This window comes from Sphaeramia orbicularis, chromosome 20 (assembly GCF_902148855.1).
Source record: "Sphaeramia orbicularis chromosome 20, fSphaOr1.1, whole genome shotgun sequence".
Taxonomy (NCBI): Eukaryota; Metazoa; Chordata; class Actinopteri; order Kurtiformes; family Apogonidae; genus Sphaeramia; species Sphaeramia orbicularis.
Genome location: NC_043976.1, coordinates 29,474,040 through 29,497,976, shown reverse-complemented (window position 1 = coordinate 29,497,976; position 23,937 = coordinate 29,474,040). Strand labels below are relative to the sequence as shown.

The window sequence follows — 23,937 nt, the reverse complement described above, 5'->3', positions numbered from 1 at the left end:
TCTTTGTTTTAGTGTAAAAAAGTAAAATTATATGAAAATGTTTACATTAACAAACTATCTTTTCACAAAAAAAAGTGAATAACCTGAGCAAATATGAACAATGTGAAATGTCTTGAGAAAAGTAAATACAATTTTATCAATATTATACCTGTTACTAAATGTTTTGTGTATTTCTACTTGTAATTGTAAGTTGTAATTACCTCCGCCAAGGAGGTTATGTTTTTGCCAGGGTTTGTTTGTTTGTCTGTCTGTCTGTTTGTCTGTCCGTTAGTGTGCAACATAACTCAAAAAGTTATGGACAGATTTGGATGAAATTTTCAGGGTTTGTTGGAAATGGGATAAGGAAGAAATGATTAAATTTTGGTGGTGATCGGGGGTGGGGGGGGCCACGGGGGGGCCCATTTCCAACAAACCCTGAAAATTTCATCAAAATCTGTCCATAACTTTTTGAGTTATGTTGCACATTAACGGACAGACAAACAGACAGACAGACAAACAAACCCTGGCAAAAACATAACCTCCTTGGCATGGGGGGGGCCCACGGGGGGGGCCACTGATCAGCCTTGGCGGAGGTCTGCGCTCTCTGAGTGCTTCTAGTTTACATATGTAAATGATAAACTGATAAACTGAGGCATAATATTGTTAAAATTGCACTTGATTTTCTGAAGACAATTCAAGTTGTTCACGTTATTCAGATTTTTAAGGAAACATTATCGTAATATAATTTTACTTTTTTCACTGGCATTATTTTACTGGTCCGGCCCTCTTGAGATCATATTGGGGTGAATATGAAACTGAACTAAAATGAGTTTGAGACCCCTGCTGTAGATCATACTGGTCTGGATGTGGAACCTGAACTAAAATGAGTTTGACAGCCTTGTGGAATTTTTGCACTTTGCAAATTCATCCCACGGGCTGGACTGGAACCTTTGGTGGGCCGCATTTGGCCCCTGGGCCGCATATTTGAGACCCAGTCTGCGATTAAAATAATGCTGACAACCTTAAAGTGAATCAAGCCATGTCTGATACAGAGAAGATGTGTGTATACACTGTATGGTATTTTTCCAGGTCTTTTCTGGTATTATTTCTCCAACTTCTCCTTCCTGTGCCGCCTTGATTTTGTCCCACATATACAACAGGTTTTTAAGGGAAGTGTTGATCATGTTGATAAGATAGAGCTCTCAGAACCTGGCGTAGCACATATGATACAAATGGTTTTAAAGGGTTAGGACTTTCAGGTTTTATCTGCGACTGTGAACACAGACTGGAACAGACTCGGTTCATCTGGTCCCGATCAGCCGGTAAAACCAGATAGCATTCATAATCGGCCTAAGAATCCTAAGTGCGTGCACAGCTTTAAAGGATCTAGAGGTCAGACCATCTTTACACAGCCTTAACCGCTTCCCTGATGAAAAAAGTACTTTGAATTAGCCTTATAATTGGTCTGCAGAGACATCCTTCACGAACACGGGAGAAGCAGAGAGGACACATGAGAGAGAGTCAGCGTGGAAGAGCACAACAATGATTAAAGCACAGAGAAAAAAGTCTCTACTTTTTTTTTTCATTAATGGTCACACTTCATTAGTCGACAATGCGGGAAAGATTTAGGGACTTAATAGATGACGGTAGCCTCTCATTATGAAATGACAGCCTTGTCTGCTTAAAAATAGCAGCTCTGTCAAGCAGAACATCATTTACCCATTTACCCTGCCTAAAGAGTGTCTGCATTGATTCAGCTCACCATTGGCGACACATTGAAACACGGCGGTGCAGCTTCCCACCTTGTCAATGGGAATTTGATGGGAGGTTATGATGACTGATGCCGCCGTCGTGTCATATTAACATTTTATCTGTCACGTGCAAGCTCAACGGCTCATTCTGGTGAGTTTGTTATCGCTGTTCTAGTTTCAAGGCTTTTCATAGATTTTAATGAGCTCAGAAATGCTTTCAGTACAAACCTGTCATTTAATTTTTTGGGATTATTACACCCCCCCCCCCCACCCCCCCGAAAGGGAGACAAGGGGTATTGTTTTTGGTTCAGTTTGTTTGTTAACACTCTAGCAGCAAAACTATTGGTTGAATTTATACCAAATTTGGTTGATATATTGCCAGTAACCCAGAATAGATGTGATTATATTTTGGGGAAAGTAGGTCAAAGTTTAAATTTTTCATGAATTTTTCAAATCTTTTATCCTTCATTTACTTAAAATGGGCAAAATTTCAAATGTCTGTAGCAGCAAAACTATTGGTTGAATTCAAACCAATTTGGGGTTATAGACTGCCAGTAACTAAGAATAGATGTGATTATATTTTGGGGAAAGTAGGTCAAAGTTCAGATTTTTCATCAATTTTTTTTACATCTTTTTTTTTTTCTTTTCTCCCATTTACTTATAATGGGCAAGATTTCACATGTCTATAAAAACATAAATTTTGTTTCAATTTACTTCAAACTTGGTGCATATATACAGAGTGGGGAAGCAAAATTTACAATGAACATTTAGTTGTTTTTTCTCAGCAGGCACTACGTCAGTTGTTTTGAAACCAAACATATATTGATGTCATAATCATACCTAACACTATTATCCATACCTTTTCAGAAACTTTTGCCCATATGAGTAATCAGGAAAGCAAACGTCAAAGAGTGTGTGATTTGCTGAATGCACTCGTCACACCAAAGGAGATTTCAAAAATAGTTGGAGTGTCCATAAAGACTGTTTATAATGGAAAGAAGAGAATGACTATGAGCAAAACTATTAGGAGAAAGTCTGGAAGATACTATTAAAGAAGAATGGGAGAAGTTGTCACCCGAATATTTGAGGAACACTTGCGCAAGTTTCAGGAAGCGTGTGAAGGCAGTTATTGAGAAAGAAGGAGGACACATAGAATAAAAACATTTTCTATTATGTCAATTTTCTTGTGGCAAATAAATTCTCATGACTTTCAATAAACTAATTGGTCATACACTGTCTTTCAATCCCTGCCTCAAAATATTGTAAATTTTGCTTCCCCACCCTGTAGAGGCAACTGATATGTTGACATCAGCTGGATCGATGCCAAAATAAGCTACAATATGTGCGGGGAGCAGAGTTTATTGTGCCTGACACGACTTTTTTTTTTTTTTTTTTTTTTTTTTTTAATTCAATCATTTATTTATTTATTAGGGACAGTGCATATTAATGAACATCTACAACAATTGTAGCTGTAAATATGCCAGATTGTAGCAACAGTGCTAATGTGCAATACACATCCATACATACAGGCAAATGTCAACTAGTGTTTACTGCATCTAGATCACAGGTGTCAAACATGTGGCCCGGGGGCCAAATCCAGCCCACCAAAGGGTCCAGTCCGACACTTTGGATGAATGTGTGAAATGCAAAAATTGATATTAAGAAAATAACAATTGTTTTTGTTCAGGTTCTACATTCAGACCAATTCAGCCAGTGAGTCAGACCAGTGAAATACTATCATAATAACATAGAAATACTCACAACTCCACATTTTCTCTTTGTAAATGTAAATATTTTCATGTATTTGCACTAAAACAAAGTATAATTTTACAAAAAAATGTGAATAATCTGAACAAATATGAACAACCTGAAATGTCTTAAGAAAAATAAATGCAATTTTAACAATATTCTGCCTGTTTCTAAATGTTTTGTGTATTTGTAGATCCACTGTGATCTGTAAGTTATAATGAACATGTGTTAATGAGATACTGAGACAGAATATTGTTAAAATCCCACTTATTTTTTCAGTTTGTTCAAGTTATTCACATTATTTGAAAGGATAGTTTGTAGATGTAAACATTTCCATTGTTTAATTTGACTTTTTTCACTGTAAAATATAGAGAAAAGTTTGGAGTTGGCATTATTTATATATTATTATGTTATTATTTTACAGGTTCGGCCCACTGCAGATCAAATTTAGCTGAATGTGGCCCCTGAACTAAAATGAATTTGACACCCCTGATCTAGATATTGTCCATAATGACACAAAAATGCACAATTTGTAGTCGTACAACAATAGCTAATAGCCTTCGCACACAGTTTAAGTCTCCAAAAAGCAAAGAGAACTGGAAGAATACTTTAGTTGTAGTTTGGTTGAGGTGGTGTTGTGCCTGGCATCACTTGTGTTAATTTAATTGACTAACAGAGGCACATTTTATGCAGATACCATCTTACAAAGTTAAATCCAGGACATAAAAATGAAACTGATAAATTTGTATTACAACTCTATGCAGGAATTTCACTTTCCAGTTTACAAAAAAAGTGAAATAAAATGATCATTACAGTGTTTAGAATAAAGATCCATGAAGTTACAGCCAAGACACCAGTGTATTGGATTATAGAGATAGGAACTGAATTTATTTACAGCCACAGAGCGAGGATTTAAGTGACCACTAGAGGGAGTAGTGAGTCACTTTCCCAGGGTGAGGAAAACTCACACCACAGGGCCTTTGACCAAAGCATCAGAAAGAAATCTGAAGAGGAAAACTTGATAATACTAGAATACAGATATGTGGAAACAATGAGCTTTATACTTTATCCAGTAAGTGACACAGTGTGTGGATACATAGTGTTGATTAGTGGGTGGTTTTGGTCGTCCTACGTGACTATGCTAGTACGTGACTTCCCTCTGATGTTGAGAATTTAGAATATAAATACTACATTTGAACCCCTTTGAAAAGAAACTTACATTTGAATATAGAAACAGGTTATATTTAAAGGAACTGGTTTGACATTCACTGTAAGCCTGGACTTTGTATTTACTAAAACGCTTTAATTACAATGCACTTAAATGATTTCAGTTTTATGACATTACTATAAACTGTTAAGTATACTCTACTCATTTGTAGACATAGTTGAAAGTACAAAACAGTTGAAGTTGAATGGATTTAAATCACTAAGTTTTAGTCATGATCACACCTTTTTATCTGTGCATTGCATTGTGGGTATTGGGCATGTTGTTGAAAATGTGTTATTCTTATGTGCAGGGGTTCAGCGGGGTTGTGGTGTTAGTGTTAATTTGGACTTAATGTGTGTATGGCAGTGTTTATTGGCCTTTTTGTGTTTGTTTTTCTGTTTTTGTAGAGCTGCACCATGAGTCAGAGCCATAAGCCCAAAAATGGCTTTACTGTTCATCTGAGACTTTTCTTGATAAATGAAAATCTTTATGCGTTACCAAATTAAAAGCACTTCCTGTTATGGCAAAGTATACCGAGCTAACTTCCTGGCTAAGTTCCATCCACGCTATAATATATTAAGTTGAATAATTTCATAAAACAATTTATATTGCAAAAGATTTTAATCTAAGTCTAATGATTATACTAGTGATGGGACTTTTGGTTCTTTGAAGGGAGCCGTTCAGTCAGGAGTCGTTCACTGAAAAGAGCCGTTCAAAAGACTGGCTCTTTTATGGTTTATGCATTATTTTGAAACACCAATGTTTTAATGACTGAATAGGCTACATGTGATGATTGACATTACATTTTAAAGGTGTTTAATTGGCGCAGCAGTAAATATTATCTTACCGTAAAAAAGAATAGTTGGTTAAAATGTGTGGGTAAATCCATGACATGAGAGGTGACATTAGGCAAATGCTGGAATTTGACCAAAAACATCACGGTACATCATGTGGACTAGTCTGTAGCCTAAAACTGAAGAAGAAAATAAAACATTTTCTTATGAAATAACATTTTATTCTCCTCAAAACAAGAACAATAAATGTGTGTAAACATATGGAAAAAAATTGCACAAAACACAACAGTGATTAATCACTGCAGTTACTGAAATACCTGAACTATAGTGCAATTCTCCTCAGAACAAGAACAATAAATGACACTAAATTGACAGGCAATCGGACACTTTCTCCTTAACTAAAAATAAAAATAAAAATAACGGCTCTTTACAAAGACTCGGCTCCCATCGTACATTTCAAAGAGCCGTTCAAAAGATTCGATTCCTTTGTGAATGTCACATCACTAGATTATACAAAGCAATTTACATCGCAACAAATTTTAAGTTAAATTAACTTGGCATTTAGTGTGTTGTACTTAAAATAGTAATTCCATTCAAATCAAGTATTTAAGTTTAATACACTCAAGTTTTCATTACTCATTACTTAAATTTTTTAAGGTAACCAGTTTACTCAAATTTTTTAAGTAAACTGAACTTATCCGGTCTGACAGTGTGGACTGCTGAAGTGTGTCAGGTGTTTAAAGTAACTGTACAAATTAACAGTGAAGATTATTTGTATGAACACGGGGGCGACTGCTAAGTATCAGCCTCTAACTTTACCATCTGTAGTCTGTGAACTTTAGAAAACCTCAGCGCTTGAGTTAAAACTCTTTAGTTGACTTGCAGATTAAATAACAAGGAAATTACCTCCTCATTTGGGGATAAACACAGTTAAGTCCTCCAGAAATACTGTGTGTCCTCTCAGGAGACCGGAACGCTGCATCAATTGATGCACCAGAGCTTCTGACACTCCACATCTCTTTTCAGTCGTTGTAACAAGAAGAAGCAGCTACCTGCCATTTTAATTGCATTTCTCACTTTTGACTAATCACTGAAGACACAGTGGCCCTCTGGGCAGCCAGCCAGCTGAGGAAGAAGGACACTGTGTGTCACATTTATTCCCTGGCAACAAAAACCATGGCAATAACAGAAGAGATCTCTCCTCCCTAACTAAATGTGTTATTTTATCTCTTCCTTTTATTACATGTGTGAAATTGACAAGGGCATATGATTTTGGAGGTAATGCATTGGAGGATTTTTTTGTGTAGTTTTTATGTCCCTAAAATAACATAACTGACTGGTTCGCATATTCAAGATAATGTTACAAGATGATGTGAAAACGGCTGTAAAAATAGCCCAAAACGTTCATTTATGCTCAAATTTCCTCATGATTTATACATTGTGAATTGGGTCGCAATGGTTTGTCATCATCATTTATAAAGTAGCGTCCCCAGAGGGAGGGAAAAAAAGAGAAGAAAAAATAAATAAATAAATAAATAAGTTGGGAAACACTGACATAGAGAACAAAGGGACAAAGACGGACAAAAGGAGTACACATTATACAGTCTCAAAAATAATGATAAGACGATCCAGTTTTTCATCTCCTGCCAGCAAACAACTTAATTATTATCACGCAGAGGAGACTATTAGCCATAAGCAGTGGAACTAATGAAGTTAAATGACATCTCAGTGATGCATTGGGGAAGTTTCCACAATCCTAAGACAACGTAACGATTTAAAAATAACAATAAAGACAAGAATAAAGTGTATTGTTGATTTTTTTTTTTTTTTTTTTTTTTTTTTTTTTGCTGTTTGTATTGTCTGGATGTTCTGATTTAAGACTGAAGAATCTCTATCCCTGTAATAGGAATAAAGTTTTTTGAGTTTTCAAAAGACTAGATGTTAGTTTTTATTTTTTTTTATCATGAAATTTCATTATAAACTTCATTGAACTGATTGTTAAAGCAGACCATAACTGCCGCGAAAGGCGGTCTCTATCAGATTTGGTGCGGTCAGTTGTCAATAACCAAGAAAATGACTCAGTTTAGCAAAGCCATTATCTTTCACAATGAATTAGCCTGAGGTGAGTTGTTTTTTTTTTTGTTTGTTTGTTGTTTTTTTTCCTATTATAAGCAATCTCAAGTCCAGCAGGCTGAGCTTTAAAAAAAAAAAAAAAAAAAGAAAAAAAAAGAAAAATCAATCAATGTTTTCTGACATCTGTGTCCATCGAGTGTTCCATGCTGCTATATGTATTAATGGAGTTTGTTTGCCTCACAGCACTTTTCATTTTCCAGCTGTGATGGTCACACACCGGCGTTGCTGTCTGTTTGCGATGTGCTGATAGGACAGATCTGAGATAGATATCCCCTAACTACACGCCTCAGAGGATGATCCACGCAGCGGTGAGCTTTGAGCAGAAAAGGGCTCACCCCTTACCACCTCATAAATGCTGGCCTTGCATTGGCGTCACGCGTGGTGTAATCTCTATGCTGAAAATATGCTCCGCAGTGCCAGATATCCTCATTCAAAGGCACATACATAGCAACAGAACTCATCTCTTTAGGGTGTAATTACATTCTGCTCTGTTCTGGGCTATCTATAGAGCAATTATGTTTCCAAACAAAACACTGTTATTGTATTATTGTGTGCTGATTGCCGTCCTCTGAGATGATCCGGCAGCTTACCGTAAATTAATTGGATGGATGAACCTCAGAGAGGGAATGTGTCTAATGTGTGTAAAACACTAGGTATTTTTTGTTGTTTTGGTAATTAATCTTCGAGGAATTTTCTTGCCAGTTATTTTTAGGGCCCTCATTATTCTGGCAGCCCAAGGTCACACTAACGAACCGCAATGTGACCCGCCGTTAGCCAGTCCTCCACCTAACAGTCAACTTATTATGAGTTTGAATTTCCTAATTATGCTTTACATTAGTATTCCGCGGCCAAGCCTTAATCTAATGGGCAGTGTTTTACTCCATCATCCAGACACTCCTGGCCTCCAGTTACCAGGACGCCGACGCCGTATTACCCCTGTTTAAGTGTTGTACACACAAAGGGATACCTACAGGTCTGGAAAAGTCACACTGAGCCCCAATTTACAATAGTGTCATTCAGATAATTTATGTGGAGAAAATTTTAATTTGTTGAAAGAAAGAAAGTTTACATTTAAAAAAAAATATGTTTTTTTTTTTTTTTTTTACATTTAGAAAAGGGAAAAAAGTACATTTAGAAAAGAACAAAAAAATTACATTTAGAAAAGGACAAAAGAACTACATTTAGAGAAAGAAAGAAAGTAAGAAACAAACTGTGGAAAACTCACATTGACCCCCAATTTACAATAGTTTCATTCAGATAATTTATGTGAAGATAATCAAAATTTGTTGAAAGAAAGAAAGAAAGAAAGAAAGAAAGAAAGAAAGAAAGAAAGAAAGAAAGAAAGAAAGAAAGAAATTTTGCATTAAAAAAAGGACACTTTTTTACATTTAGAAAAGGGGGGAAAAGTACATTTAGAAAAGGACAAAAGATAAACATTTAGAGAAAGAAAGAAAGAAAGAAAGAAAGAAAGAAAGAAAGAAAGAAAGAAAGAAAGAAAGAAAGAAAGAAAGAAAGAAAGAAAGAAAGAAATTTTACATTTAAGAAAGGACATTTTTTTACATTTAGAAAAAGACAATTTTCTTACATTTAGAAAACCAAAAAAGTACATGTAGAAAAGGACAAAAACCATTTACATTTAGAAAAGGACAAAAAATACATTGAAAGAAAGAAAGAAAGAAAGAAAGAAAGAAAGAAAGAAAGAAAGAAAGAAAGAAAGAAAGAAATTTTACATTTAAAGGACACTTTTTACATTTAGAAAAGGACAAAAAATACATTGAAAGAAAGAAAGAAAGAAAGAAGAAAGAAAGAAATTTCACATTTAAAAAAGGACACTTTTTACATTTAGAAAAGGACAAAAAAATTACATTTACAAAAGGATAAAATAAAGATGTACTATATTTAACTTTTTCATGAACTACAACAAAACATCTAAGTCAAAGTAATAAACACCTAAAGGAAAACTTCCGTCTAGACCCAAACCGGTAACTGAACATCAAACCAACCGTAAAAATTCCATTTGGTCTATTTAAGTGTACGTTCATAATTCCACTTACAGCCTTATATTTTCCATCGGCCACTATCAGAGCTAACGAACACCAAAACCAGTTAATCCATCTCTGACAGACAAAAGCCTCAGCTTTAATGTATTAACCTTAGAAGAGTTGAATTAACTGCATTCTGTATATATGTATACTAATATTTCACAATTATTCAAAACAACAAATAATGAATTGACTCGCATGATTAGACCTCATTAAAAATGTTGTACTTTGTAGTTAATACGTGGAACATGAAGATATTTCAAGAGTCAGGATTTAGTATTTATTTTACTTCTTTTTTTTTTTTTTTTTTACAGATTGTGCATCTCATTTGGAGTTTTTAGACCAATTAGCATCACTCACACTCTTCTCTATCTTCTTGAGTTCAGCTCTGTCTGTTGTGCACAACCAGCCAAAAACTGTTGGGAAAGTGTAAAAGTTCAACCAGTTTGGTATGAAGCCAAACACTTACTACATCCTGCACTTCCACTAAATAGAAGAGAAGAAATGAGACTACCAAAGCCCATGACTGAGTGTTTACTGATCCCAGTCCTAATGGTGATGGTATTACCCCTCTAAGCTGGTTTGACACCTAACGAATAAACACTAAATAATGAAAAGACAAACAGAATGGAAGCAGCACCATGTTCAGCACTGGAGATAAGGCTGTGGCTATGCAAGACTAAAGCAACACCATATTTAGGTTTGCATCATCCACATTTGTCCATACTGCTGTGGTTTTAGTTACTCATGTCTCCTTCCATGTAACCCTAAAAATCACATGAACTTTCTAGTAAATAAACACATAACGCATGGTGTATTTCTACTCACTTCATGTTATCGTAGTTAATCACACGGACTCATCAGACGATAGTGGCTCCATTTATCTGCTTATAATTATGTAATAACAACAATAGAATTAAGAAAGTGTTTATGTTCATTTTATGTTGCTTATTATTGATGTGGGACACTTTTTAATTTGACACTATATTTTATTATGTCATATGTCAGTTCATCCAATATATACCATTAATAAATTAAACTGGTTTAAGCTTTTGAATGGGACTGGACCATCCAACAGTTGTTGTATACTTTTTTTTTTTTTTTTTTTTTTAATTAATGATTGTATTCTATATGTATGTTCTTAGCATGGTGTTTGATGTGTGGTTTTAGCACTGAGGTTTTTTTTTTTTTTTTTTGTTTTTTTTTGTTTTTTTTTTTTTTTTTTTTTTTTTTTTTTTTTTTAGGTACCCCACCCCCCAAAGAGGAGGCAAGGGGTATTGTTTTTGGTTCGGTTTGTTTGTTTGTTTGTTAACACTCTAGCAGCAAAACTACTGATTGAATTTATACTTAACTTGGTATATGGATTGCCAGTGACCCAGAATAGATATCATTACATTTTGGGAACAGTAGGTCAAAGATTGAATTTTTTATGAATTTTTCCAAACTTTTTTTCCCCATTTACTTATAATGGGTGAAATTTCAAATGTCTGTAGCAGCAAAACTATGGGTTGAATTCATACCACATTTGGTTTATAGGTTACCGGTGACCCAGAATAGATGTCATTACATTTTGAGAAAAGTAGGTCAAAGTTCATATTTCTTTATGATTTTTTTTTTTTTTTTTTTTTTCATTTACTTATAATGGGCGGAATTTCAAATGTCTGTAATAATAATAATAATAATAATAATAATAATAACAATAATAATAATAAACTTTATTTGTATAGCACCTTTCATACAGAAATTGTAGCTCGAAGTGCTTCACATTGATTGAAAAAATACAATATTAAAATACATTAAGATTTGATTATACATCAAGAAATAAAATGAAATTTGAGAGAAATACAATAAATAAAAAATAAAAATAAAAACAGCGCACATTAAAATATTTGATTATGCATAGAATTTTTGAAGTGCAAGAAATAAGATGAAATTTGAGAGAAATACAATAAAATAAAAATAAAAACAGCGCACATTAAAATATTTGATTATGCATAGAATTTTTGAAGTGCAAGAAATAAGATGAAATTTGAAATACGATAAAATAAAAAATAAAAACAGAAATACAATAAAATAAAATAAAAATAAAAACAGCGCACATTCCTGGTTCCTGAATTGTGACCCCATTTTTATCTCCTTTCAAAGGCTAATGAGAATAAAAATGTTTTTAATTTGGTTTTAAATATATTCAGTGAACTGGCTTCTCTAATGTCTTTTGGAATTGTATTCCATAACTTCGGTGCATAGTTAGTAAAGGCTGCGTCCCCCATTTTCTTTGTAATATTTCTCGGAGTCGCTAGTAACCCTGCGTTTGATGACCTCAGTGTTCTAGTTTGTACATAATTGATCAGTGAGTTTGCAATGTAACTTGGCCTGGTTCCATTTAGAGCTTTATACGTGAGGAGTAGTATCTTAAAATCAGTTCTGTAGGTTACCGGTAGCCAGTGCAGGGAAACCAACACTGGAGTAATGTGCTCTCTCTTCTTGGTTTTGGTTAATAACCTAGCTGCAGAGTTCTGAATCAGCTGAAGTCTGTCTGTGGTGCTTTTTGGGAGACCTGTAAGGAGTGCATTACAGTAGTCCAGTCTGCTGGAGATAAAAGCATGGACCAGTTTTTCAGCATCCTTTCGATTTATAACCGGCATTACTTTGGCTATGTTTCTGAGGTGGAAGAATGACGTTTTAGTGACTTTCTTTATGTGGGACTTAAAGTTTAAGTCTGAGTCTATAATGACTCCCAGACTTGTCACTTCTGGTTTGATCCAGGAAGTGAGTTTGCCCATCCTACTCATCAGCATTTCCCTTTTTACTTTTGGGCCAACAAGCAGGATTTCAGTTTTTTCCTCATTCAATTTCAGAAAGTTCCTGCACATCCACTGATTCATTGCTGTGAGGCAGTTTGTAATGGAATGGATGGCTGTCATGTCATTGGGTTCTGCGGAGATGTATATTTGTGTGTCGTCTGCGTAGCTATGGAAGCTAACATTATGTTTTCTGATGATATCTCCAAGTGGTAGCATATATAAGGAGAATAGTAGTGGACCCAGGCAGCTCCCTTGTGGAACCCCATAGCATGTATCATGTGTGTTTGACACGTGATCTCCAAGCCTGACGTAGTACTGTCTTCCCTTAATATACGTTTTGAACCACTGTAGTACACTGTCAGAGAAACCTACGAGCTTTTCTAGCCGATTAATCAGGATGTCATGATCTGTAGCAGCAAAACTATTGGCTGAATTTACACCAAATTTGGTTTATAGATTGCCAGTGACCAAGAATAGATGTCATTACATTTTGAGAAAAGTAGGTTAAAGTTCAAATTTTTATGAATTTTTTACTCTTTTTTTTTTTTTCCATTTACTTACAATGGGCGACATTTCAATTGTCTATAAAAACATCAATTTTGTTTCAATTTACTTCAAACTTGGCATAAATATAGAGGCAATTGATATGTTGACATCAGCACATGCATAGACATGATGATATCAGCTGGATCGATACCAAAATAAGCTACAAAATGTGCGGGGAGCAGTTTGTTTTGCATGGCACCACTTTTTTTTTTTTTTAATTCATTCATTGATTTATTTATTAGGGACAGTGCATATTAATGAACATCTACAACAACTGTAGCTGTAAATATGCCAGATTGTAGCAACAGTGTTAATGTGCAATACACATGTACACACAGGCAAATGCCAACTAGCATTTACTGCACCTAGATATTGTCCATAATGACTGTCCCATGCATCTCAATAAGATTCTCTTAATTCAAAAGAAATTTTTAAGAACGATCAGTTTTTCTAAGAGACTCGACTCATCTGCTCCTCTTTTCAAAAAGTTCAATCTTCTCTCAGTTTTTGATGTGAACATTTACCAGATCTGTGTCTTCATGTACAAATACAGGGGTTGGACAAAATAATGGAAACACCTTCACCTCAAGATGATAATGCCCCAATCCATACAGCTAGAATTGTTAAAGAGTGGCATGAGGAACATTCTAATGAAGTTGAGCATCTCGTATGGCCGGCACAGTCCCCAGACCTCAACATTATTGAGCATTTATGGTCAGTTTTAAAGATTCAAGTAAGACGTCGATTTCCACCGCCATCGTCTCTAAAAGACTTGGAGGGTATTCTAACTGAAGAAAGGCTTAAAATTCCTTTGGAAACAATTCACAAGTTGTATGAATCAATACCTCGGAGAATTGAGGCTGTAATTGCCGCAAAAGGCGGACCTACACCATATTAAATTATATTTTGTTGATTTTTTAAGGTGTTTCCATTATTTTGTCCAACCCCTGTAGGTTCACTTAACTCTTTCAGTGCCATGGGCCGATTAAATCGGCTTTACGAAAACAACCTTTAAAGTGCCACGGGTCGATCAGATCGGCTTTGGAGAACACGCCATATTTGTGTACAAACAAACCATCCACCCCCATTTCTTTCTCACATTTCGATGACGTTCTTTCTGTGTCCCCCTTTTGAGATCAATCAGACGGGAATTTGAGGTCACGCGACCGAATAATATTTTTATATCTTTTTAATGTTTCTTATTCTCCGGTGTTTCATCAGAGGGAGCCCTCCATGCCGGGGGGCGGCTGTGGACTCCGGGGGCTGTGGCGCCTTCTCTCACTGGGGTCCGCTCCTTTCTGGTGGGTGGGGGTCCCAGTTGGCCCTCTCCCACTAGTTGGGATGCGGGGCTGTGTTGTTGGTGCCTGGTCGCCGGGGTCGGCGGCTGCCTCCTGGTGCGGACGGCTCCCTGAGACAGCGCCTCCTAAATTGATGTTTTACTTTTACTTGTACATTTTTGTTCTGGTCTACCCGTGCTCAGTCAGTCTTCTTAAGTATGTGTGAGCTTGTGGGTTTGCATGTATATGTGTGTGTGTGTGTGTGTGTGTGTGTGTGTGTGTGTGTGTGTGCGGGTGAGTGGGTGGGTGTGGGTGGGGGGCGGTACTGATTTTTAAACTGATATGTAAAGCACTTTGTGCTACAGTTCTTAATGTATGAAAAGGGCTATATAAATAAAGATTATTATTATTATTATTATTATTATTATAAATTATGCAAATTACGATCAATAATGAATCGGCTGTGTCCGGTGCGTTTTGAATCTAATCAGCAATCGGTCTGATGTTACCGAGCGGTTTCCTGCAGGATTCTTCAAATATTATAAAAACGACTCGGAATACTGAAAAACGGCCAAATTCTGTGGCACTTTTAAGGCTTATTAGCCCCTTAACTGTCTGGCACCGAAAGAGTTAACTCATATTCTTCCTAAAGTTTTTCAAAATTTCTTTATGTTGTTTTCTGTTATTCACAACTTTCCGACACGATTTTCAAGCAAATTTTATCTTCCGCACTGCCAAACTTCAGTCTGTCAGTATTCTCTGAAATATCATGGACCAAATCTGTGGAATAATCTAAGACCTGAACGTCAATCAACATCTACTTTATCATTGTTTAAAAAGCATCTGAAAAGGACTTTAATTCATGAAAAAATGTAAGGCTGTATATCGCTTGATTTGTATTTGATGATTTGTAATGCGGATTACATTTTTATTGTTTTTACTTCAGTTTATTATTTCAGTTATATTGTATTTTTTAATTCTTTTTTTGTGTATTGTTCATTTCGGGGGATGTATTCATGAAAGACTTCTTTTTTGGCTTCTAACCTCTCTTGCACAATTTTGTTACTTGTTTGAATGTTGTTGTTGTTGTTGTTTTTTCCATTGCTGTTTTTATTTTTTGCAAATAAATAAATAAATAACACAAAAATGCACAGTTTGTAGTCATACAACAACAGCTAATAGCCTTCACACACAGTTTAAGCCTCCAAAAAAGCAAATTAAACAGGTAGAATACCTTACTTGTAGTTTGGTTGAGGTGGTGTTGTGCCTGGCATCACTTGTGTTAATTTAATGGACTAACAGAGGCACATTTTCTGCAGTTTTCATCTTACAAAGTTAAATCCAGGACATAAAAATGAAACTGATGAATTTGTATTACAACATATTAACCCTTTCATGCATAGGTCACTGCAGTGGACAGTTATTCTACAGCTGTTCTCTTGTATATTCATGGGTTTTGATGTTTTAGTTCCATATCAGCCAACATAGTGAACACTTACGCATCATCCCATACACTGACATTCATACCATTACTGTAACTTTGCTGTTCTTGATAAACCTGATCAGGTCATGATCTGCAGTAACATGTTTAAGTGTAAATCAATTGTTATTTGTTAGACAAGAAGGGTTTTTTTTTTTTTTGTTTTTGTTTTTTTGCATATTATCTCCATGAAGTGAATAATTACTAGCATTAGAATATGTTAAAATGTGAGAAGACATCAGATTAGCAGCATTAAAAATGTTTTTATTTCATTGTTTTCATATCACTTCCTGATATTGGGTTTTAAACACGTTTCTTTACTTCAAAAATTAAATGCATGGATATTTTTGCAACTCCATAGGAAAAAAAAAAACTCGATCGCATTGGTTTTTTCATGCCTAAGGAGGAATAAAAACACTGAAGAAAAAAATCTTGACTAAGGTTCTCACAATTCATGCATGAAAGGGTTAATTTGGTCTTAGGGAAAGGTTTAGGTATGTAGAATTGGTTAATTATTGGGTTACATAAACGGCATGTGTACTTACAGAGGCTATATGTAGGAATTTCACTTCCCAATTTAAAAAAAAGTGACTTAAAATGATCATTACAGTGTTCAATTTACCTCAGGCTTTGCACATATATAGAAGCAATTGATATGGCGACATCAGCACATGCATAGACATGATGACATCAGCTGGATCGATGCTAAAATAAGATACAATTCGTGCGAGGGGTGGAGGTTGTTTTGCCTGGATCCACTTGTTTTTTGTGTGTTTTTAGTGTGGATGTAGGGCTGAAATGTCTACTTTCTGTAACTTGTCCTGCTGCTGTCTTGGCCAGGACGCACATGCAAAATACATTATTAATTTCAATGAGTCATTTTTCTTTCCTGGTTAAATGAAGGTTAATAATAAAACAGTAGTTCTCAGTAGGAGAACAACATTCATCTTTTAAGATGGTCAAAGGTTTAGATATTTGGGGGGGGGGGGGGGGGGGGGGGGGGGGGGGGGGGGGGGGGGGGGGGGGGGGGGGGGGGGTTGTTTTGTTTTGTTTTGTTTTGTTTTATGCATCTGCCAGTAGTAGAAAACTTGGAAGAAATACAAATTTTATACAGTATGCACAGCTTCACATACAATCCAATCCAACTTTATTTGTAAAGCACTTCAAAGCAACTGCAGTGGACCAAAGTGCTGTACAGAAGAATAAATAAAAACCTAAATAAAAGAATAAAATACAAGAATAGATTAAAAGACATAGAACAACTGTACCAAAAAAAAAACCAGTGCTGTACAGAAAAATAAATAAAAAACAAAATACAAGGATGAAATACAAGAATAAAGCCCCCCCCCTAAATCACCACCAAATTTTATCATTTGTGCATCCTTGTGCCAGCATAAACATTTCCTGAAAATTTCATCAAAATCCGTCCATAACTTTTTGAATTATCTTGCTAACACAGACAAACAAACCCTGATGCAAACATAACCTCCGCCATCCTTGGTGGAGGTAATAAATATACATACATACAAATACATACAAGGTAATAAAAGTATTAGTATTTTTCCATTATAGAACAGAATAGAATAAAATAATAGAATACAGTACAATGCAATGTCTTTATCAACTAAATTTAAAAGTGCCATCCAATCTGTACATCTTGTATGAAATCTACTCTAAACATAAATTACTTGTAAACAGGTTAGTACAGTGTTTTTCAACCTTGGGGTCGGGACCCCACATGGGGTCGCCTAGAATTTCTAGTAATTGATAAAAAAGATGAACTTACTAATAAAAAATATATGGTGAGTTGAGAGAGACAATCCCAATCCATAAAAGCCATGACAAACTGTGAAGCTGAAACTGAAGCACTGTGGTTCTGTTTATCTGTCAAATGTTCATTGTGGTCAGTTTCAGATGCTGCAGCTCTTTCATAATTCATAGTTTGAGTTCTTGTTTGTTCAGTATTAATTGTCAGCCTTGTAAATCCAAGCTGGACTGACTGTACATATCCTGACCAATGAAAATAAAACCCTCACTTTGTGCAGTAACCTACACCTGGCTTTTCTGCCTCCATCCATAATAATTTACATTATATAGACTAAATGTCATCTAAAATTAATGTTTATTTGCAACATAGTATAGCAAACTTACATAATCCAAAAAAAAAAAAAATTTTAGCAAAAAAAAAAGTCTCTGTTTTGAATGTCTGGGGTCGCCAGAAATTTGTGATGTTAAAATGCAGTCACAGGCCAAAAAAGATTGGGAACCACTAGGTAGAATCATTGTCTGTTTTGGGGTGAAAATGCAAAAATAAATAAATAAATAAAAATGAAAAAGATGTACTTGTAAACATGGTCACCATTTGGTGGAATGACCCTAATTTTCTCTCCCAGCTTTCATGTGTCTTGGCATGCTTTCTACCTGTCTGTCATACTTCTGTTAGGGACATTTTGCCGCTCCTGGCACAAAAATGCAAGTAGCTCAGCTGTCCCAACCGGGCCATCATTAAGACTGCAAAGAAATGTGAGGAAAAAAAAAACTGGAACATCACACAGAGAAGAAAAGCACAGGTGTAACAACATTGTCATTCAGTATGCAGCTGCAGTGTCGGAGAAAATTAGAAGGATTAGCTCTAAACAACTGCTCCACAAGTGCGTGGCGGAGCTCAGAGCCAGTTCGTCGGGTCAGCACTCAGCAGTCCACCTGCATCTAAAGGATAAGACACACTCCTCTGAGGACACTTACCTGCACATTCCAGACAGATGGTCTGAGAGAGGAGTGAAAGCAAGCCAGTCGCCTGTTAACCTGGAATTACATGGGAGGTGTATGGCACCACCTATCAGCCACAGATAACCCACTCCTGTCATCCCCCCACAGGCACTTTCACACCTCTTCACACCTTAATTCAGGATAGTTTTAAGTGGGTAACAGCCCTTTAGGACCCTGCGGATAATCAACAGTGTCACACGGGGTGAACATCTCGATCTCCTATGGTGGTGGTGGTGGGGTTATTAGGAAACATGCTTGGGGGTTTCTGTGCGTGTATCTCAATCCGTTTGAGCATAATGGCTAAAATTTACTTAGGGGTCAAATGAGTGGCCATTTTTGTCAAAAAAAAAAAAAAAAAAAAAAGTTGTAAGAAATGCATAGAACTGTGTTGAAATAATGCTAATCCATTTGTGCACAGACTACTGATATTTTTTACAGTGGAAGCTCTATTTTCAGAAATATTGGATTTTGAATAGCACGTGTATGTGAAAACTTTTGCTGGTGGATGGAGGTGTCATTACCCATGATGCTCTGGTCAGTACCAGTACTTTATTAGTAATAAACTGTAATGCTGATAGCACAGACCCAGAACCCAAATGCAGAACACGGAAGCGGATGTAAAAGTTTACAGAGTTTATTGTATACAGTTAGGAAGATTATGATAATGAACAGGATGTTGAGGACAGCGGCCAAGGAAGTCCTCGTCTGAACCGTCCTCCGGGTTTCGGACGCGAACCCACGGTTTGGCTCCGGATTTAGTGCCGGCTCGCCGACTAGGGGAAAGCTGAGGGAGGTCAGGGACGGAAACAGGTGATGCACAGAGAGGCAATCAGACAGGCGACAGGACATAGGGAAAAGGCAAACTCACGTACCGAAAAATCAGGCGAAGACGTCAAAAAACCAGTAAGGCAGATGGAGTCTGACAAAACCGACAGGGAGCAGGCAAAAAACAGGCAAAACAGGATGACAAAAAAAACAGGTCGAAACACAGTAAGGCAAATGAACAGACAGGATCAAAAACGCTGGTAAGTTATCTGCAAGAGAAAACGAACTGGCGTCTGATCAGGGGAAAGGACAGGGTATAAATACACAAAAGGGAGGGAAGACAACGAGACACAGGTGGAACACATTAGGGCGGAGTCAGGTAATCAGGGAAAAGGTGAACACGAACCAGGAAGGGAAGTAAAGACCACAGACAAGACACATGAGGAAAACTTAACAAAATAAAACAGGAAGTGACAGACAAACATAAAAGACAGACAAAACCAGACAAACGTCCGGTAACAGGCTTCACATAAACTTATATACTTACTATTGCTAATTCTCCTCTTATTCATAAATGTTAGTATTGTGGATCTAAAACTATAACAGCTGACACAAAAACACTAAATGTGGCAGTGGACGGATGTGACATGGTTGTTACAGATCCCATCATACTGATGCTCGGCAGCCTTGTCACCGTTTCCACTAATGATCCCTGTGCAAAAACTAGGATCAGAATTATTTATTGTATAGTTTATCATCATACTAAAGAGTAAATAACAATATAGAACTGTTATTTCTTTATAAAAATGCTTATTAGAAAACTGTTGATTTAAAAGTGATGTGTGACATTCTTAATGTATATATTGGTGTAACATAAGCAGGATGGATCAGCACCATACTCCATATTGAACCTGTAAAAATAAAACATGTGATATGTAGGATAGAATCTGGTAAGAAAAATTGGGGAATCTAAAAGAATAGAATATTTGTTTTTCAGGTAAATTCAGTTCAAATATAACTTGGCCATTTGTGACATGAAAATATAGCATTAATTGTGATGAAATTGGACATTTTTGAGCTGAAAACATAGTTGATATGACCATCAACATGTTGAACAGAACTGAAATCCGGTACATTTGCAGAACTTGCATTTACCAACACAAAGTTCCTTTGGGGATTCACTTCTATTGATTTCTAATGCACAAAGACAGAAATAAGACCTCGAAGCAAATTTTAGCCGATAATCAGATGTGTAACTGTGTAAAGTCATCTGTAAATGGTGCTGAGATGTGGGTGTTTGTAGAACCTGTATGTAACCAGTTCAGCTCTGTGGTTCAAACACCTCCTGGTTCAAACTCTGCGTTGTGTGTGAAATGATGGATGAAAGACTAGTTTTCCTTATGATGCTGCCATTTTATTCCCTGAGTAGGAACAGAATATGTACTGATCAGTTGCATGTTTTGGTGTATTGCAGTCAGCCATCACAACACAGGTATACTGGTCCTTTATGCCGCGTTTCCGCTACGTGGAACCAACTTGGCTCGGCTCGACTCAACTGGGGACCAGGACTGGGGACCAGATACTAAAAGGTGACGTGTAAACACTGCAGACCATTGATTGGTCAGAGCTGTCTCTGTGACCCGCCGTTTTACAAAAAACAGATGCAGAAGTTGACAGTAAATACAGCGGTAGGTTAATCCACATGATGACAGCCCGCAAAACTACACCATGGTTTGTCGAGGAGGTTCAGATGTAAAAATTCAGCATGAGCTTGACAAGACAACATGCAGCGAGTGAGTTTATCAGCAACTCTGAGCAGATGACATGGAAGTAACGCGCCGTATCGCTATGGCGTTCAGGTACTGTAAAGTCGGTAGTATCCTGTAATGGAAACGGTCTCCAAGAATAGGACCTGGTACCCGAGCCGGTTCCACGTAGTGGAAATGCCGCACAACATAGCATACATTTAGTGTACTGAGGCTAAATGTAGGCTAGCTACCTTTTATACATAATCATTATGTAGATCAACCACCGTTACGTGCTTAACAGTCGAACTGTACATTTCTCCACCTGTATTTGACAGGTTTTTGCTGGATTTTGTAACAGATCCCAAATTTATCTGCCCAAATATATAAAAGACTTGTTACGTCCTGTCAGGGCCCTTGACCAAGGTCAGTCAGTCAGTCATCCTCTGAACCGCGTTATCCACCAGAGGGTCGCAGGGGTGCTGGAGCCTATCCCAGCTACCTATGGGTGAAGGCGGGGTTCACCCTGGACGTGTTGCCAGTTCATCGCAGGGCTGACATACAGAGGTGAACAACCAATCACTCTCACATTCACACCTATGGCCTTGACCAAGGAGAAAGTCGCAAAAAAAGGATCCCAGATGAGTGTCTTATTGAGAAACAGTGAGGAAAGTTTGTAAGACAACCTTTGTGCTGCTCTAAAACATAGGAAATCCCTGTTTTATTTTTCTGTCTCTAGTACCGTTATGACGTTGACGCTTGTTGATTCTGCGGTCTTGAATTATTTTGCACCAGGGCCTGTTTAGGACCAGGTTTTTGTACCCATTACTACCTGGCTTTTTGTTTTTTAACCAGGGTTCCTGCAGGGTCTTAAAGTCTTAAAAGTCTTGAATTTACAAATATGCATTTATTACCTTAAAGTCTTTAAAAGGTATTAAATTTGATATGGTAGGTCTTAAAGCTGTGTATGACTTTCGTCACCAAATTTTCATCAAAACTGTAAAACCTGAGTCATAGCCAAGTATCACAAATCTGTAAGTCTTTCCGTGATCACGCACCTGAATCTCTTCCATCACGGTGAACAATTTGGAAGTGTACTCCACCATAAACAATCCATTTGTTTACAAACAGAGCCGGTAGGTCACTTGGGCATTTTCAGAAATTTGTCACAACGTGGATTGTGGGAATCAGCGCTGCAGTGAAGCCGTTTCTGTGTTTGTTGCCACTGCGGCCGTAATGTGGCTGTGTGGAGCTCCACTTCCCATAATGTACATTATATCAAATTTCCAAAAATGTTTGAGTACACTTCGAAATTTCAATATAAATTGTCAGGTTGGAACTGAGTAGATTAACATTACTTTCTTAGACATTTCCCAGACACATTTAAACACAATACAGTGAACAGGTTTATAGTAACATAGCTTAAAGCTGTGTATGACTTTCATCACCAATTTTTCATCAAATCTATAAAACCCAAGTCATAGCTTAAGTATCACAAGTCTTTTAATGATTACGCACCTGAATCTCTTCCCTCACGGTGAACAATTTCAAAGTGTACCCAAACATTTTTGGAAATGTGATGCAACGTGCATCGTGCGAAGCGGAGCTCCACACAGCCACATTACGGCCGCAGTGGCAACAAACACAGAAACGACTTCGCTGCAGCTCCGCTTCCCACAATCCACGTTGCGACAAATTTCTGAAAATGCCCAAGTGATCTACCGGCTCTGTTTGTAAACAAATGGATTGTTTATGGTGGAGTACACTTCCAAATTGTTCACCGTGAGGGAGGAGATTCAGGTGTGTAATCACGGAAAGACTTACAGATTCGTGATACTTATTCTATGACTCGGGTTTTACAGATTTGATGAAAAATTGGTGACAAAGTCATACACAGCTTTCAGTCATGTTACCATAAACCTGTTTACTGTAGTGTGTTTAAATGTGTCTGGGAAATGTCTAAAGAAGTAACGGTAATCTACTGAGTTCCAACCTGACAATTTATATTGAAATTAGGAACCAATTATTGCTAACTTTGCAGCCCCCCGCTGAGAAATGTCTCGGAATGATGAGAATCGAGGCATTGGAGTAAATAAATACATTTTTCTAAATTCTAGGAGTCACAAATTTTTGCCAGTATGGCCGTGAAATAGGTATTCCATTCTAAGTAGTCTTAAAAAGTCTTAAATTTAACTTGTAAAAACCTGTAGAAATTTTGTTTAACAAATAACCCTTTTCAGATGGTGATATGTGTGGGTTGAAGTTTTAAAAAAGCCCCGTCAAATGAAATGGTGCGCAAATGACTTTTTAATCAGAACTTTCATTTTAGTTGCAGCTCAGAGTTTAAGGGAAGTTGAAAATAGTAAAGGAGCAGAAGGGAGGAGAATGCTGACAGTAATGCTCATCTGGTATTATGCTTATTCCAACAGAGAGCCGCCTGTGAGCCAGAGTTCATAGATATTAATGGCTGAAAAGTCTTAGTGTTTTACTCCATGGACTGGAAATGCAGACAAGTCATTAGTTAACAATCAGCCGGGCCTCTCAGATGGCTGTCTTTTGCACACATTTGCAGGTAATTATGCTTCAGTATAATACCTCCACAAACTCCTCACCTGTCAGTTAGAAATGAAGGAGCCTCTTGGATGAGGAGTGAAACATCTTCAAGTCACAAAAAGCAGCCCAATTGTCTATTTTTTTTTTTTTTCCCTAACTCAAGCACTCGAGATCACCGTGACCTTGGCGAAGCTCAACAGCGTAACATCTAGTTACAGCACGTCTTGAGGACTGTTCAAGTGAGAACTGCTTACTCCAGGCGCAGTCATTTATCTGAAATGAGAGTTTAATGTTTTTGAATGCTTCACTCTACGGATTATCAGCGCCGTCATAATTACCTTTA

At 36.8% G+C, this 23,937-nt stretch overlaps 1 long non-coding RNA gene across 1 annotated transcript; it reads left to right on the top strand.

Annotated features, from left to right (window-relative positions):
* The first annotated feature begins 1,130 nt into the window (after positions 1-1,130).
* Positions 1,131-22,686, top strand: LOC115411402 (uncharacterized). The gene is made up of 4 exons (XR_003934208.1): positions 1,131-1,224; positions 12,856-12,858; positions 21,700-21,704; positions 22,675-22,686. It is a non-coding gene; the product is annotated as an uncharacterized LOC115411402 (long non-coding RNA).
* The last annotated feature ends 1,251 nt before the right edge of the window (positions 22,687-23,937 follow it).